The sequence below is a fragment of the Salvelinus alpinus genome, chromosome 14 (genome assembly GCF_045679555.1).
Source record: "Salvelinus alpinus chromosome 14, SLU_Salpinus.1, whole genome shotgun sequence".
Classification (NCBI taxonomy): Eukaryota; Metazoa; Chordata; class Actinopteri; order Salmoniformes; family Salmonidae; genus Salvelinus; species Salvelinus alpinus.
In genome coordinates, this window is record NC_092099.1 from 33,704,737 (window position 1) to 33,724,189 (window position 19,453).

Sequence of the window (19,453 nt, forward strand, 5' to 3'; positions counted from 1 at the left end):
CCCAGCCGTAGCTATATTGGACCTGAGGGATGGCTACTGCTGTCACATGATGGTGTACTCTGAGGAATGTGTAATCTAGGAGGATAATGTGGATTATAGTCTTTAATAAATGCAGCATTTGAGCTCGCAGCCCAAAGCCCTTTTCACAAATGAGCAGATTGTCTTGGTGAATTAGCCTCCTAACCAGCGGTTTACCTTCTGTAAATAATGAATAACTTTACATTGACTTGTATTGAGTTTAGCCTTAGTCACCTCCAGGATAATCAAGGAGTTTTTGACAATAAATACAATTACATTTTCTGCAAATGGGGGTAGGATGGTCATTGATGTTGGTTAGATGTATAGGCCTAGTTTTTTTTCAGTACTTGACAGAGCTTACTGTAACAGATGTCAGTAGGATGATGTTGTTGATAATGATGACTGGCTGTGTCAGTAACACGCCTAAACAGCCCAGGCAGCTCCGCTGTCAGAGTTAATCAGCACAACCAACCAGCGCAGGCAGCGGGAAGGAATGAATGCTCACTCAGTGTAGGGTTGGGCGATGTCAAACTTTGTCCCATTGTGATTTAAGTACCCATAAAACATTGATATATGAAGGTATCGCCCTATATTGGCCAATATTTGTTTGGTTAAAAACGAAACAGAAAAAGACATCTTAAAAGGACCGCTAGCACAAGCTCGCATGCTACGGGCGGGACTAGAAAAATCATGACAAAATATATTTTGGAGCCAAATCTTTTTTTATTAGCATTCCTTCTTTTGGAGCTGTAGCACGAAAGAGGTGTGTGTCTGTGTGTGCTGACCTGCAAGTGACAGTCAAGAAGCCTAGCTGGCTGTGTGATGGGTTGTAAATCATCAAGGTCCCGGCTGCAGGCAAGCAACTCTGATTTCCCCAGAACTGGATAATTATTCAATGATTTGCATTTCCTCTCTTATCAGGCCTTATTGCCTAATTCTATACGTGGTAGGTAGGTTGTAGCCTATATTACTAATAGTAGGCTATGGAAATAGGCTGTGTAGAGTTGGCCTTTAATCAACAAAACATTTTTGTCACATGCTTCGTAAACAACAGGTGTAGACTAACAGTGCTTACTTACGAGTTGAAAGTAAAGATAAAAATAATAATTGAAATATTGACACAAGGAATAAATACACAGTGAATAACGAATAGCAATAACGAGTAAAAACATGGCTATATACAGGGAGTACCAGTACAGAGTCGATGTGCAGGAGTACGAGATAATTGAGGTACCTATGTTCATACGGTGCCTTCAGAAAGTATTCAGGCGCCTTTTTGCAAATGTATAAAAACAAAAAGTTATGTCAAAATGGCATGTGTATATTGATGAGGATTTAAAAAAAAATCTGTAACATAATACCCCATAATGACAAATGTTTTTTAAATACATTTGCAAAAATGTATAAAAAAGCAAAAACAGGTTCATTATGGGGTTTTGTGTGTAATTGTTTTCTTAAATCCATTTTAGAATAAGGCTGTAACGTAAGAAAATGTGGAAAAAGTCAAGGTGTCTGACGGCTTTACTTTTTCCCCATTCTGTTTTTCTCAGAAATATACCCACAATACCCCCTAAATGACAAAACATGTTTTTAGACAAAAAAACATACCTTATTTACGTAAGTATTCAGACCCTTTGCTATGAGACTCAAAATTTAACTCGGGTGCATCCTGTTTCCATTGATCATCTTTGAGATGTTTCTACAACTTAATTGGAGTCCACCTGTGGTAAGTTCAATTGATTGGATATTATTTGGAAAGGCACACACCTGTCTATATAAGGTTACACAGTTGACAGTGCAGCATTGAAGATCCCTAAGAACAGTGGCCTTGATCATTCTTAAATGGAAGAAGTTTAGAACCACCAAGACTCTTCCTAGAGTTGGCCGCCCGGCCAAACTGCGCAATCGGGGGAGAAGGGCCTTGGTCAGGAAGGTGACCAAGAACACGATGATCACTCTGACAGAGCTTCAGAGGTCCTCTGTGGAAATGGGAGAACCTTCCAGAAGGACAACCATCTCTGCAGCACTCCACCAATCAGGCGTTTATGGAACGACAGCCCGTTTGGAGTTTGCCAAAAGGCACCTAAAGACTCTCAGACCATGAGAAACAAGATTCTCTGGTCTGATGAAACCAAGATTGAACTCTTTGGCCCGAATGCCAAGCGTCATGTTTGGAGGCAACCTGGCACCATCCCTACAGTGAAGCATGGTGGTGGCAGCATCATGCTGTGGGGAGGTTTTTCAGCGGCAGGGACAGGGAGACTAGTCTGGATTGAGGCAAAGATGACCGGAGCAAAGTACAGAGAAATCCTTGAATAAGACCTGCTCCAAAGTGGACCTCAGACTGGGGTGAAGGTTGACCTTCCAACAGGACAATGACCCTAAGCACACAGCCAAGACAATGCAGGAGTGGCTTCTGAACAAGTATCTGAATGTCCTTGAGTGGCGCAGCCAGAGCCCGAATTTGAACCCGATCTAACATGTCTGGAGAGACCTGAAAATAGCTCTGCAGCAATGCTCCCCATCCAACCTGACAGAGCTTGAGAGGATCTGCAGAGAGCAATGGGAGAAACTCTCCAAATGCAGGTGTGCCATGCTTGTAGTGTCATACCCAAGAAGATCGAGGCTGTAATCCCTGCCAAAGGTGCTTCATCAAAGTACTGAGCAAAGGGTCTGAATACTTATGTGAATGTGATATTTCACTTTTTATTTATTTTAAATTTTTATACAATTGCAAAAATGTGTAAAAACGTGTTTTTGCTTCGTCATTATGGGGTATTGTGTGTAAATTGATGAGGGGGAAATAAAAAATAAAAATAATTTCAGAATAAGGCTGTAATGTAATAAAATGTGGAATAAGTCAAGGTCTGAATACTTTCCGAATGCACTGCAGATAATAGAAAGTAGAAACAGCGTATGTGTGTGTGGCGTCAGTATGCATGTGCGCGCATGTTATGTGTTTCAATGCAGTTATCCCGGATAGCCATTTGATTAGCTATTTAGCAGTCTTGTTTAGCAGTCTTATGGCTTGGGGGTTAGAAGCTGTTCAGTGTCCTGTTGGTTCCAGACTTGGTACATTAGTACTGCTTGCCTTGCGGTAGCAGAGAGAAGTCTATGGCATGGGTGGCTGGAGTCTAGGGCTGGGCGATATATTGAATTAATTCGCACAACAACCACGACGAAAGATCACTTCTTCCTCTCTGACAACAAGCAGTTTAAACTCTATTTGCTTTTGAGGTTTGGTCCAACAGAAACAGTCATATGGACACTGAAACAGAGACATTATTTTACTGTAATAGAGAAGTTAACCTTTCTAATGATACCCTTTTTATGTAGAGCAGACATACCAAAACGAGAGTATGAATGAACATGTTTGTGGAAAATGTACTCAGTTTCTGTTGCGCGTGGTATTGCGCTACCACGTACCACTAGCAGCATTTTTGCCATAGACTTATATGCTAGCTGTCTAGTCAGTGTTTTTATAAATATGCAATGAGTAATAAAATACTAATTTATATCAGGAATTGGAAATCTGTTCTAATTCTGAGAAATAAGCATCTTCTTATCCAGGTAGGCCACTTGATTTCAACAATCTAAACAAAGTGAACAGGCTATGTTGTTCGAACAGTTGGAGACCGACAGGAGGATGTAAGCCTATTCATAACAGTTCAACTGTTCTACCTTGTTAGCAAGCGAATATATCAAAGTTGGCTTGACTTTAAATATAAAGATTGTCTGGCCCATCACTAGCACGTTAGCTTGTGCTTGAGAGATTGTTTGAGACCTGTGTTCATTTTCTATGCCTGCTACAAGACGTTGGTCATCATTAGTGGATGTGCATGGTTCTGGTTAAATTTGTAACAAAAGTTGTCCTTTTCATAGACTTAAAAGTAAGATCAGTGATTATTGCAAAAAAGCAGGTTAAGCTATTTTGATAAAATCATTAAATGATTAGTGGGTCTTATGGTTGAAGGGTTATACACTGCTCAAAAAAATAAAGGGAACACTTAAACAACACAATGTAACTCCAAGTCAATCACACTTCTGTGAAATCAAACTGTCCACTTAGGAAGCAACCCTGATTGACAATAAATTTCACATGCTATTGTGCAAATGGAATAGACAAAAGGTGGAAATTATAGGCAATTAGCAAGACACCCCCAATAAAGGAATGGTTCTGCAGGTGGTGACCACAGACCACTTCTCAGTTCCTATGCTTCCTGGCTGATGTTTTGGTCACTTTTGAATGCTGGCGGTGCTTTCACTCTAGTGGTAGCATGAGACGGAGTCTACAACCCACACAAGTGGCTCAGGTAGTGCAGTTCATCCAGGATGGCACATCAATGCGAGCTGTGGCAAAAAGGTTTGCTGTGTCTGTCAGCGTAGTGTCCAGAGCATGGAGGCGCTACCAGGAGACAGGCCAGTACATCAGGAGACGTGGAGGAGGCCGTAGGAGGGCAACAACCCAGCAGCAGGACCGCTACCTCCGCCTTTGTGCAAGGAGGAGCACTGCCAGAGCCCTGCAAAATGACCTCCAGCAGGCCACAAATGTGCATGTGTCAGCATATGGTCTCACAAGGGGTCTGAGGATCTCATCTCGGTACCTAATGGCAGTCAGGCTACCTCTGGCGAGCACATGGAGGGCTGTGCGGCCCCACAAAGAAATGCCACCCCACACCATGACTGACCCACCGCCAAACCGGTCATGCTGGAGGATGTTGCAGGCAGCAGAACGTTCTCCACGGCGTCTCCAGACTCTGTCACATGTGCTCATGTGCTCAGTGTGAACCTGCTTTCATCTGTGAAGAGCACAGGGCGCCAGTGGCGAATTTGCCAATCTTGGTGTTCTCTGGCAAATGCCAAACGTCCTGCACGGTGTTGGGTTGTAAGCACAACCCCCACCTGTGGACGTCGGGCCCTCATACCACCCTCATGGAGTCTGTTTCTGACCGTTTGAGCAGACACATGCACATTTGTGGCCTGCTGGAGGTCATTTTGCAGGGCTCTGGCAGTGCTCCTCCTTGCACAAAGGCGGAGGTAGCGGTCCTGCTGCTGGGTTGTTGCCCTCCTACGGCCTCCTCCACGTCTCCTGATGTACTGGCCTGTCTCCTGGTAGCGCCTCCATGCTCTGGACACTACGCTGACAGACACAGCAAACCTTTTTGCCACAGCTCGCATTGATGTGCCATCCTGGATGAACTGCACTACCTGAGCCACTTGTGTGGGTTGTAGACTCCGTCTCATGCTACCACTAGAGTGAAAGCACCGCCAGCATTCAAAAGTGACCAAAACATCAGCCAGGAAGCATAGGAACTGAGAAGTGGTCTGTGGTCACCACCTGCAGAACCATTCCTTTATTGGGGGTGTCTTGCTAATTGCCTATAATTTCCACCTTTTGTCTATTCCATTTGCACAACAGCATGTGAAATTTATTGTCAATCAGGGTTGCTTCCTAAGTGGACAGTTTGATTTCACAGAAGTGTGATTGACTTGGAGTTACATTGTGTTGTTTAAGCGTTCCCTTTATTTTTTTGAGCAGTGTATTTAGCCTAGTTATAATTTTACAAGCCCTGAATTCATTACATTATTTCTGACTGTTTGAAATGCAGTGTATTGACCTTTTAATTGTGCAACAAAGCTTATTTGGAGCGAACGTTAAAAATCTAGATCTAGAAAGTATTCATAACCCTTGTCTTATTCCACATTTTGTTGATACAGCCTGAATTCAAAATGGATACAATTATTTTGCTCACCCATCTAAACACAATACCACACAAGGACAAATTGAAAACATTTTTTTATATATTTTTTTAATGTTTGCTAATTTATTTGAAATGTAGTAAAGAAATCTAATTTACATAAGTTTTCACACCCCTGAATTAATACATGTTAGAATCACCTTTGGCAGCAACTACAGCTGTGACTCTTTCTGGCTAATTGTCTTAAGAGCTTTCCACACCTGGATTTTACAATATTTGCCCATTTATTATTTTCTAAGTTCTTTAAGCTCTGTCACTCAGGAAGATTTTCTGTCGTCTTGGTAAGCAACTCCAGTCTAGATTTGGCCTTGTGTTTTAGGTTATTGTCCTGCTGAAAGGTGAATTCATCTCCCAGTGTCTGGTTGAAGGCAGACTGAACCAGGTTAACCTCTAGGATTTTGCTTGTACTTAGCTCCATTCTGTTTCTTTTTTATCCTGAAACTCTCCTGTCGTTAACGAATGCAAGCATACCCATGTCATAATGCAGCCACCACTATGCTTGAAATTGTGGAGAGAGGTACTGGCCCCAAACATAACACTTTGTACTCAGGACAAAAAGGTAATTGTTTTGCCACATGTTAGCAGTATTACTTTAGTGCCTTGTTGCAAACAGGATGTATGTTTTGGAATATATCTATTCTGTATAGGCCTCCTTCTTTTCACTCTGTCAATTAGGTTAATATTGTGGAGTAACTACAATGTTGTTGATCCATCCTCAGTTTTCTCCTATCACAGCCATTAAACTCTAACTGTTTTAAAGTCACGATTGGCCTCATGGTGAAATCAATGTGCGGTTTCCTTCCTCTCTGTGTCTTTGTAGTAACTGGGTGTATTGATACACCATCCAAAGTGTAATTAATCACGTCACCATGCTCAAAGGGATCTATTTTAATCAATTTTAAATTCATGCTGTAACACAACAAAATGTGGAACATTTCAGGGGTGAGAATACTTTCAGAAGGCACTGTATATATTGTGAATTACTCATAAATTTGATCAAATTTAGATATGATTTTCAGGCCATATCGCCCAGCCCTACTGGAGTCATTGACACTCTCTGACATCGCCTGGTATAGAGGTCCTGAATGGCAGGGAGCTCGGCCCCAGTGATTTACTGGGCCGTACTCACCACCCTCTGTAGCGCCTTGCGGTCGTGTGCCTTGCAGTTGCCGTGGTGATTCAGCAAGTCAAGATGCTCTCAATGATGCAGCTGTAGAAGTGTTGATGATCTGAGGGTCCATACCAAATCTTTCCAGCCTCCTGAGGGGGAAGAGGCGCTGTTGTGCCCTCTTCACAATTTTGTAGGTGTGTTTGGACATTAGTGATGTGGACGCTTGAAGCTCTCGACCCGCTCCACTACAGCCCCATCGAAGTGTGCTCGCCCCTCCGTTTCCTATAGTCCACGATCAGCTCCTTTGTCTAGCTGACATTGAGGGAAAGGTTGTTGTCCTGGCACAACTCTGCTAGGTCTCTGACCACTTAAAAAAAAAAATTAGATGCTGCCTCGTCGTCGGTGATCAGTCCTACCACCGTCGCATCGTCAGCAAACTTGATGATGGCGTTGGAGTCCTGTGTTGTCATGCTGTCGTGGGTGAACAGGGAGTACAGGAAGGGACTAAGCAAGTGATGAACTTGGAGGGGACTATGGTGTTGAATGCTGAGCTGTAGTCAATGAGCAGTGTTCTTGCATAGGTATTCCTTTTTTCCAGGTGGGTGAAAGCATGTGGAGTGAGTGAGTCATCTGTGGCTCTGTTGGGGTGGTATGGGAATTGGAGTGGGTTCAGGGTGTCTAGGATGATGGTGTTGTGAGCCATGACAAGCCTTTCAAAGAATTTCATGGCAAAAAATGTGATTGCTATGAGGTGATAGTCATTAGGCAGGTTACCTTGGCGTTCTTGGTCACGGGGACTATGGTGGTCTGCTTTGAACAAATTGGTATTACAGACCGGGTCAAGGATAGGTTGTCAGTGAAGACACTTGCAAGCTTGTCAGCGCATGCTTCAAGTACCCATCCTGGTATTCCGTTTGGCCCGCGGCCTTGCGAATGTTAAGAAATGTTTTTTTTCTCTCTCAATGTCTGTTGATCTGGGCCATATAGCTGAAACCTATTACATGTCTTTTTATAGTGGACACTCCAGAGTCTAATTATTTGAAATGCCTAATTTTGTCATTTTTATTATAGTCTAAGCTTTGCTTCATAAGCTTTGCTCAGCTTTTACTTGTCCATATATTTTTCCATCTTGATATTTTTTGCTCAATTTCACATCTTGTTGCATGTGATATTTGTCATTCAAAATAAAGCTGTGATAGAGAATCGCCTATAGACTCTGACTTTCACAATTGTTCCCATTTGAAAGCTGCAACTTGAAGACACTAAACACTATTAGAATAGACTATTTGGGAAATGCTCTTAACTTTACCTTGTCTTAATGCTTTTGATAAGCTATTTTATTTAGTATGGCTTTTGGCCATCTGGTTTGCAACGACAAGTAAGGGGGATGCATGCATCATTTCTTGTATTGTAGACTGTGCTTTGCTCAACTGTAAGGTTTTTTCTACTTCTCTCATTATTAAGGGAAAGGGGGATACCTAGTCAGTTGTACAACTGAATGCCTTCAACTGGAATGTGTCTTCCGCATTTAACCCAACCCCTCTGAATCAGAGAAGTGTGGGTGGCTTCCTTAATCGACATCCACGTCTTCAGTGCCCGGGGAACAGTGGGCTTAACTGCCTTGCTCAGGGGCAGAACAACAGATTTTTACCTTGTCATCTCAGGGATTCGTTCCAGAAAACTTTTGGTTACTGGCCCAACGCTCTAACCACTAGGCTATCGTGTTTTTAGGTTATTCAAAAGCGACTTAAAACTTTCTGAGAGCGCTTAGCTCGCCGTTAGATAAATGTATTGTTTGATCATGAAGTATCACGGCCGGAGAAAGTCAGCATGCATAACAACTGAAGTCATATTCGTATCCAATGGAGATAAAATACAACATTTGACTTTTAAAATAAGTAGACACTTGAGCGTCCACAAAACAAACAAAAAAAAGGTTCCAACTATATGGCCCAGAACATCTGACATTGAGAGAAAAAACAGAACACATTTTCTGACTGGAAATTTTGCGCTGCTTTGGTGAAAATCTTAGCTCTGTGTACATTGTTCTGTTGCATTCTGCTCTTTACTGCATGGTGCCAGTCAAGTTGAAATAGGCTATTCATCGTCTGTCACATCACAATGTCGTCACCATCGACGATGGCTGTCAATCATCTTTGATATCTGAAACTACTATAATATTGTTCAACCCTAACTCAGTGGTAACCTCATTACATTTGCTGCACTCTCAACCAGGGTGTTAGTGTTAGGAGAGAGAGAGAGAGCAAATGACTGCCTACTAGGACTGTTCTGCCTCTATTGTACTAGATGACTGTTCTGAATGACTGTTCTGCCTTGATTGTACTAGGCTAATTGACAACATGCCTTCCACCGTTTTCCCTCTTGTCCTCGTAATGCTCATAGTGGCCTGATTTTTACCACCGTCAAATGCAAGGCATATTGAGTCATATTGCTGATGTTTTTTTCTGTTTAGTTGGACCCCATTCAAAACACAACGTTTCATCGCGTTATCATATTTTTGGTTGCAAACCCTGCAAGTACCCACAGCTCTTGTCCTTAGCCAATAATAGACACATTGGATTGTTCTTGTGCCGACAGATTCCTCAATTTCACTGATATGCATCACTTTATTAGGACCAGGATTTTTTCCACAACATTCACAGCCCTAACTCTGTTGGACATAATGATGATAACCTCTCACAGTGAATTGCGGTGTTGTTAGGTTGGGCTATTTTGAAGTTTCTTCTAGTTTACCATGACTGATACAAGTGGCAGTCATTGTTTTGTAAAGGACATGTCACTCCTCTTCCATGTAGACCAGAGCTGCCCAACCCTCTTCCTGGAGATCTACTGTCCTTTGGGTTTTCAGTTCAACCCTAATTTAACACACCTGATTCTACTAATTAGCAGATCAACAAGATCTTAACTAGCTGAATCAGGTGTGTTAAATTAGGGTTGGACTGAACCTCAAGGACAGTAGATCTCCAGGAAGATGTTTGAGCAGTCCTGATGTAGGCTAATGGTGCTGTAAAAACCAATTAAGGCATAAGAAGAAAAGGTCACCTGAAGAAGACCTCTGTGATGCAAGTGTTTCTCCATGTAGACTATAAATTACTGTCGTAGAGCAGCCAGCAACACTGTCATAGGCCAGGACTCCTCTTTGTTCTAATGAGCAGAGCCAGGCCATTCGGTCTTTGTCCGGTCCAACAGATTAATGACCGCTAGACAGCCAGGCAGGACAGGGCAGGCAGCTTGTAATGTTTGTTTTAATGGTCTGCTCTAACCTCACTGTTGCTCATCTACAGTCCACTGTTAGTGTCTTGTCTTCATGTGGGGATCTCTCCTCTCGCTCTCTTTCTCTTCCTCTGAGTCACTATGTAGATTTGTGAGTGTTGCATGATGTGTGTGACTCTTAATACTACATTAAGAGGTGGTTAATGGAAGATGTTGTAGACTGAAAGTGGTATGTAAACTCAGCAAGAAAAGAAACATCCTCACTGTCAACTCTGTTTATTTTCAGCAAACTTAACATGTGTAATATTTGTATGAACATAAGATTCAACAACTGAGACATAAACTGAACAAGTTCCACAGACATGTGACAAACAGAAATGGAATAATGTGTCCCTGAACAAAAGGGGGGTCAAAATCAAAAGTAACAGTCAGTATTTGGTGTGGCCACCAGCTGTATTAAGTACTGCAGTGCTTCTCCTCCTCATAGACTGCACCAGATTTGCTAGTTCCCGCTGTGAAATGTTACCCCACTCTTCCACCAAGGCACCTGCAAGTTCCCGGACATTTCTGGGGGGAATGGCACTCGCCCTCCGATCCAACAGGCCCCAGACGTGCTCAATGCAATTGAGATCCGGGCTCTTCGCTGGCCATGGCAGAACACTGACTTTCCTGTCTTGCAGGAAATCATGCACATAATGGGCAGTATGGCTGGTGGCATTGTCATGCTGGAGGGTCATGTAATTACACTTAATCATGGAATTACTTAAAAATCTTAATGTATTCGTTTTCTTCCAGACCCCCCCAAAAATGTAAGCGTTGACATGAAATCAGAAAATCCAATTTCATTGTTTCACTATGAACAATTGTAATTTTAAGAGTGAAAAACAAAATCTTAAACCATATATATTTTCCCAAAATATGTTCAGTAAAAATGTAATATAATTTTTGGCGATATGGCCAAAATATATGGTGTTTTTCAAATTTGACAGTATTTTATGTTTTTGATTAATAAAAGTTCTACATTTGCTCTATGAGGCACATATTGTGACAGTGTGCATTTCCATCAATTTCTGTATTTCCTACACTCATTTGAGATCATTTCCACACTGTCACAATATATATATATATTCTAAATTATTTCAATGGATCTTTCTCCATTCAGCTTGTTTTATACTGTTAAATTCAACTTCAACCTTAAATCATTTCCTGCATTTCCATCAATTTCTGCATTTCCTGCACTCATTTGAGATAATTTCCACACTGTCACAATATGGGCAAAAATACTAGGCCTTATTTTTAACCAAATGTTGCAATTGCGATTTAGATAAAAAAAATACTTGGGTGAACTTTTGGAATCATGGAAATATAATGTTTATTATAATTCTATAGTTAGAATATAAATAATAGTGGGCACTTTGAATATAGTGTTTGACATGAGAAGGAATGAAAATACCATGGATGAGTTATTGTGACAGGGTAGGAATCTTAGTGATGTTCAGTGTTTCCTATGGGACCCTATAGTCTTTGGCTACATTAAATCTTTATTCATGCTTTGCCTATTCCTCTTTGATTTAGAAGATACTCTTGCACAAACAACATGCTGATTTAGGCCTCCACCAGTACTGGTGTCAGGCTGTATTAGCTAGCTACGTTTGCTCTGGATCAGTACTTTTATTAGCTAGCCAGCTAACTAGCGATTAGCATTAGTGGCTAACACGATTTAGCTTAACTTGCTAAGAAAATACAATCTAGCTGTTTGCAGATGTAAAAAAAGTAACTTCCATGCTAGAGAAGGTTGGAGATCCCTGGTCTAGTGAGTGTGCGTAGTTCCAGTGCAAGATGGTCAGTGCAGATAGTTTGGGTTCCGTTAATTGACTATCAGTTTATGGCTTGGGGCCGAGAGCCGACGCTTCTGTACTGTTTCCCGGGCAATAGCAGAGTGAACAGTCTGGCTTGGGTGGCTGGAGTCTTTAGAAATGTTTGGACATTGCCTGGTATAGAGGTCCTGGATGCCAGGGAACTCAGCCCCAGTGATCTACTGGGCTGTCCTCACCCCTCTGTAATGCTTTGTGGTCTAGGGCAGTGAATTTGCCATACGAAGCGTTGATGCAGCCAGTCATGATGCTCTCGATGGTGCAGCTGTAGAACTTTTTGAGGATCCGAGGGCCAAATCTTTTCATCCTCCTGAGGAGGAAGAGGCGCTGCCGTGCCTTCTTCGTGACTGTGTGGGGGTGTGTGGACCATGTTAAGTCCTTAGCAATGTGGACACTAAGAAACTTGAAGCTCTCTACCTTCTCCACAACATCCCAGTTGATGTAGATGGGTGCGTGCTCTAACCTCTTTCTCGTATAGTCCACGATCAGCTCCTTGGTCTTAATGACGTTGAGGGAGAGGTTGTTGTCCTGGCACCACACTGCTAAGTCTCTGACCTCCTCCCTGTAGGCTTATTCATCGTCGTCAGCACACAGCACACAGTCCTGGGTGAACAGGGAGTATAGCAGGTGACTAAGCACACACCCCTGAGGGGCCCCCGTGTTAAGGGTCAGCATGGTAGAGGTGTTGTTACCTACTCTTACCACCTGTGTCTGACCTGCCAGGAAGTCCAGGATCCAGTGTCAGATAAAGGGGTTCAGTCCCAGGGTCCCAAGCTTGGTGACAAATTTGGAGGGGACTATGGTGGTGAATAGGGAGATGCTTATCTGTGTTGTCTCTGTTGTGAATGTGATGTGGCAGTAGGGCAGGGAGCCATAGGAGTGAGTCTGTGTGAGGCTGTCATTGTGTGGAGATCATCTAGATTAGCTCCCAAATTAACACCAGGGACAGAGAGAAAGTGGCTTGGTTCAGCCCAGTTTGGACCAGTTTAGTCCAGTACTGAGAACTTGGAACAGACTGGAGTGAAGTGGGGAGCATGTCATCAGATGGTCACTAACTGAAATATGCTTCTATTAGCCTACTAGTTGGTAGGTGTCGCCTACCATGAAGCTTTGCGGCTTCACCTACCACCTAGCTCTGAATCACTTCCACTCTGTCATTCAACAGATAAGAATAGATGATCTGACCCAGCAGTAATTGTCTGACTGAGGCCACAGCCTCATCTGTTTCCCTTTTTAGAATGCTAATCCAGCAAATGAAAATGTATTTGTCATATGCTTTGTAAACAAGTGTAGACTAACAGTGATGGAAGAAAAAAATAATAACACAAGGAATGAATACAGAGTAAGAAAAACATGTATACAAGAGGTAGCAGTAACGTGTTGCTGTACGAGGTAATTGAGGTAGATATGTACATATACAGTTGAAGTCGGAAGTTTACATACACTTAGGTTGGAGTCATTAAAACTCATTTTTTCAACCACTCCACAAATTTCTTGTTAACAAACTATAGTTTTGGCAAGTCGCTTAGGACATATACTTTGTGCATGACACAAGTAATTTTTCCAACAATTGTTTAGAGAGATTATTTCACTTATAATTCACTGTATCCCAATTCCAGTGGGTCAGAAGTTTAAATACACTACGTTGACTGTGCCTTTAAACAGCTTGGAAAATTCCAGAAGATGTCATGGCTTTAGAAGCTTCTGATAGGCTAATTGACATCATTTGAGTCAATTGGAGGTGTACCTGTGGATGTATTTCAAGGCCTACCTTCAAACTCAGTGCCTCTTTGCTTGACATAATGGGAAAATCAAAAGAAATCAGCCAAGACCTCCACAAGTCTGGTTCATCCTTGGGAGAGCAGAAGTTTACATACACTCAATTAGTATTTGGTAGCATTGCCTTTAAATTGTTTAACTTGGGTCAAATGTTTCAGGTAGCCTTCCACAAGCTTCCCACAGTAAGTTGTGTGAATTTTGGCCCATTCCTCCTGACAGAGCTGATATAACTGAGTCAGGTTTGTAGGCCTCCTTGCTTGCACATGCTTTTTCAGTTCTGCCCACAAATTTTCTATAGGATTGAGGTCAGGGCTTTGTGATGGCCACTCCAATACCTTGACTTTGTTGTCCTTAAGCCATTTTGCCACAACTTTGGAAGTATGCTTTGGGTCATTGTCCCTTTGGAAGATCCATTTGCGACCAAGCTTTAACTTCCTGACTGATGTCTTGAGATGTTGCTTCAATATATCCACAATTTTCTTTCATCATGATGTCATCTATTTTGTGAAGTGCACCAGTCCCTCCTGCAGCAAAGCACCCCCACAACATGATGCTGCCACCCCCGTGCTTCACGGTTGGGATGGTGTTCTTCGGCTTGCAAGACTCCCGCTTTTTCCTCCAAACATAACGATGGTCATTATGGCCAAACAGTTCTATTTTTGTTTCATCAGACCAGAGGACATTTCTCCAAAAAGTACGATCTTTGTCCCCATGTGCAGTTGCAAACCGTAGTCTGGCTTTTTTTATGGCGGTTTTGGAGTAGTGGCTTCTTCCTTGCTGAGCGGCCTTTCAGGTTATGTCGATATAGGACTCGTTTTACTGTGGATATAGATACTTTTGTACCCGTTTCCTCCAGCATCTTCACAAGGTCCTTTGTTCTGGGATTGATTAGCACTTTTCGCACCCAAGTATGTTCATCTCTAGGAGGCAGAACATGTCTCCTTCTTGAGTGGTATGACGGCTGCGTGTTCCCATGTTGTTTATACTTGCGTACCATTGTTTGTACAGATGAATGTGGTACCTTCAGGCGTTTGGAAATTGCTCCCAAGGATGAACCAGAACTGTGGAGGTCAACAATGTCTTTTTCTGAGGTCTTGGCTGATTTCTTTTGATTTTCCCATGATGTCAAGCAAAGAGTCACTGAGTTTGAAGGTAGGACTTGAAATTCATCCACAGGTAACCCTCCAATTGCCTCAAATGTTGTAAATTAGCCTATCAGATGCTTCTAAAGTCATGACATCATTTTCTGGAATGTTCCAAGCTGTTTAAAGGCACAGTCAATTTAGTGTATGTGAACTTCTGACCCACTGGAATTGTGATACAGTGAGTTACAAGTGAAAATCTCTTTGTAAACAATTGTTGGAAAAATTACTTGTGTCATGCACAAATTCGATGTCCTAAATGACTTGCAAAACTATAGTTTGTTAACAAGAAATTTGTTGAGTGGTTGAAACACATTAAAACTAGTTTATGTTAACTTCCGACTTCAACTGTACGTACGGTCACTGTAGGTCGAGGCACCGATAACTGACTGATTTGGTAAACTCCTCAATGTTATCTGATGAATCCCTGTACATATTCCAGTCTCTGCTTGCGAAACAGTCCTAAAGCTTAACATCCGCTTCATCGGACCACTTCCATATTGATCGCGTCACTGGTACTTCCGGTTTGATTTTTTTGTTTGTAAGCAGTAATCAGGAGGATATATTTATGGTCGGATTTGCCAAATGGAGGGCGAGGGAGAGCTTTGTATGCATTTCTGTGTGTGGATTAAAAGTGATCTAGAGTATTTTTCGACTCTTTGCACAGGTGACATGCTGATAAAAGTGAGGTAAGACAGGTTTCAGTTTCCCTGTGTTATGGATACAGGTATCCTGGGGGGTATTTGTATTTCTCCTCTGTCCTAGTAACATGTGGCAGTCATCAGTCGCATCAATCTGAAGACACACCTCCTCCTGTTTCCCTTACCCAATCACATCCCCTTTCCCTTGGTTTAAAAACCCAGTCAGTTGTTTTCCCAGAGTCTCTCGCTCTCTCGCTCTTTTAATTTGCTGAAGGCCACATTCTTTCATACCCCACAGTTTAGTTTGTTTGTGTGGATACATCTCACATTGTCTGTTATCATGTGAGTATGTACTGCTGTGGTGTATTATTGTTGGTTTGTTGGTGGGAAAAGGGGATAACCAGCCAAGTCGCCCTTGGGCATACATTACCCGAAGGAAAACTTTGTCTAAATACCCTAGTTAGAACTGGGCGGACCCACCCACTGTATTTTATTGGTTAGTTTGCTAGCTGTTCTGTACCCAGTAAGACTAGCTTAGGGGTTTTTGGATATTTATTATTTCTTTTTCCCACACCCCATTACCGTGTGTTTGACAATAAACCTAAAGTTTTTGACGGTAGGTTTAGATTGTCTGTGGGTTTCTTTCCGTTCTCACTGTTGTGATTTACATGAGATGTTACGGGTCTCGTTTCCCTCCCCCCCCCTAGACTGCTGGGAAAAGGGGGTTCGTAACACCCTGCTTTAAAATCACCGGCCACCAGGAGCGGTGGTTCTGGATATCCTTTTTCTTGTTTGCTTACGGCCGTATACAGCTCGTTGAGTGCAGTCTAAGTACCAGCATCTGTTTGTGGTGGTAAATAGACGGCTATGAAAAATGTATTTCTCTGTAAATATTATGGTCTGCAGTTTATCGTGACGTATTCTAATTCAGGCGAGCAAAACTGTGAGACCTTTAATTTTAGAGATTGCGCACCAGCTTTTGTTAACGAGATACACACCTTACCCGAAGCTGCCGTTCAGTCTTGACGAGACATAGAAAAACCAGCTAGATGTGTATTATCCATTTCTGTGTTCAGCCATGACTCTGAGAAACATTGGATATTACAGTTCCTTACGGTCCTGTTAATAGGATAGTCTTGAACGGAGCTCGTCAAGTTTGTTCTCTAGTGATTGTATGTTCGCCAGTAGAACAGACGGTGGAGGCAATTTTTTTACTCAAAGTAGTCTCGTCAGGGAGCCAGCTTGTTTGCCTCTCTCGCTCCATCTCTTTCGAGTCCTTTCGAGTCCTAGGGATTAGGGCCTGGTCCAGGATGAGCAGTACATCCTCAACTGCCGAATCGTTGAAGTAGAAACCAAATCGAGGTTAGCGATCGCTGATCTGATGTCCAGAAGCTGTTTTTGGTCATAGAAAATTATAGTGGAAATATTATGTACAAAAAAGTTGATCAGCGTAAAAAACACAAAATAGCAGAATTGTTTAGGAAGCCTGTAAGACGGCAGCTAACCATCTCTGCAGCGCCATCTTTTTTTAGTCAGTGGGAATGTCTTCAGTCATATTCACATTTGTTTCACTCAGAGGGGGTTGAAGTCATCTCCCAATGATGCAAATGTGACTGTGTGTGTGTCTGAATGTGTGTCCATGTTTTCACCTCCGCTACAGACACTCTCTGTGGGTCTGAAAAGAGCTTCCTGTCTCTGCTCTCCCAGGAGCCTTTGCTTTTCAATGATGTCATTGGGTCCATCTCTTCCTGGTGTCTTTTGTTCCCGCTGCTCTGAGGTGTGTGTTCGTGCGCGCCATTAGCTTTCAGAAATCAAAATTTTCAAAATGCAGACCATCAGAATAACATTTCACCTGCGTTTCATATTGAAAGTCAAGTGTTTTTTTGTTGCTTCAATAGAGTGATAAGGGGTATGCAACTAGTTTTTCTAATACATTAGTGAAATGCATTTGGCAGATAATCGTTTTCATAAGATGACAACAGAAGTCCAATGCTATTTGGCGTTCTTCGCAAAAACAGTGCATGGCCATCATAGAAAGAATGTAGCCTGCTCCATGTCCTAATGTTTCCTTGAAGTTAATCTTGCATTTATCTTGCTACCGGAGAAAACTAGCCTAGTCCGAGCGCTGTCTGTTGATCCAATGATGAGAGAAAATATATTTCATCTGAGTGGAAATGTGCAACTGAAGCACAAAATGTGTCCTTTTACATGTATGACTTGATTTGGAGACTGAAGCAGAGTCGAATTTACAATAAGAAGCATTTTAGATCTGCGTTTATCAAACGCAGCAAGATCTTTTTTTCCTGCGATTTATCTTTCCTTTTCAGCTTGAAAACACAGAATCCTGAGTTAGGCTAACACAACCCATGGTCTGTGTCTGGCTGTGTGTGTCTTTGTTCCTGGAGCGCTCTAAGACAAATGACTGCTTTATCAGGACTGAAACATGATCTGGGACCCAAAATGGCATCAGCAGTCTCTCACTGTCACCTGTCCTGACTGTCTTGTCCCAGCTGTGTGGACCGCAGTATTGGATTTTATAAGCTGATTTATGTGTTTACCTCTTATGTTTAGATCCCTGGCTTTATACTAATTATTTCCTCTGCTTTATTGGATACTAAAAAACTTGTCATGGTCTGCAAACATTGATTATAGGCCTCCTACTAAGCTACCATAGCAGCATGCACATTGTGCTTGGTAATACAGGGTGTAGTGGCTAGAGACTCCCTCATGCTATATTTATGGTCCTAGTTGGGAAATAGTTTTGGGTTATTTATCTTCATGCAGCGTACGTGTTGCTCTCTGTAAGTATTCTACCAGTTTCCGTTTGCCAGTAATAGCCGGCTTTTGGCCTATTAAAAAATGAAATGGCCAACAAATTAAACTGCCGCCGGCCAATTGTCCGGGAGAAGAAAAAAATCCCATTGCAAAATAATGCTTTTTTGCCTATTAATTGATGGAAATAACAGTCGATGTAAATACATTTGTTTGGTCATGCTTATCAGTCTATAGGTTAATTTGCATAATTTAGTGGAATTAAATTGGCATGTGTGTAGGCTACAGTGTATCTTATTTCACACCCATACAGCAAACAGAGCCTTTGAGTGGAAAATCTGTCAGACAGTGATAGAGCTGCTGCAGCATCTCAAATGGCAGCAGAAGGCAGTCTTCATCAATGCGTCACGCACCACTTTGCAATGAGCTGCTGGCAGTAGGCTATGCATTTTGAAAATGTATACTTATTTGTTTGAAACCTGCATGTTTTCATACATATTATGTGGCATGTCTTACCTTGCTTCAAAGTAACCTATTATTAGATATCCTCTCTTTCTAAACACACGTTATTCAATCATTGCATCCAAACTGCTTGCGCGTGTCAATGAGCATCTGCGTAGCCAGGCGCTAAAATGGTACTTGGTTATATTTTTGACGCTGCAAGTCCCGCCTCTCCCATCTCCTCATTGATTTTTAGGAGCATATACCCACGTGGCTGATTGAAAGTTGAACTGAGGTTCACACTCTAGTCCAGTTGTTGGTGGAAATGCACCTTAAAGTTGGTTGCCGACCGCCATATAAAGTCCAAAGATTAAGATTTCAATAAGGAGAGATTACTAGAAACTAACTAGGTTTACTGTTTTATCTGTGGATTAATTGTCGGAGTAGAGGACCTTGTGCATTTCAGGTAAAATAACGACCCGATGTTTATATCCCAGGACAAATTAGATAGCAACAGCAAGCTAGATAAATTGCCATGAATGTTTCATGCGTTTTGACTTGTCCCCAAATTAATATAGTTGGTTCAGAGTTAGTTTTGATATTTCAATCTGCGTGTCCTGATTGCATCTGGTGTGGATGGACAAAACAACATGCGTGCGATGGCGCATGCGTACGGGCGCGC

At 42.1% G+C, this 19,453-nt stretch overlaps 1 protein-coding gene and 1 long non-coding RNA gene across 2 annotated transcripts in view; one reads left to right on the forward strand and one right to left on the reverse strand.

Annotated features, from left to right (window-relative positions):
* The window catches only part of LOC139538817 (uncharacterized), a 64,695-nt gene that overhangs the window by 39,935 nt on the left and 5,307 nt on the right, over window positions 1-19,453 (reverse strand). The window lies entirely within an intron of this gene.
* The window catches only part of LOC139538815 (TSC22 domain family protein 1-like), a 99,118-nt gene that overhangs the window by 9,075 nt on the left and 70,590 nt on the right, over window positions 1-19,453 (forward strand). The gene's annotated exons all lie outside the window — the stretch shown is intronic.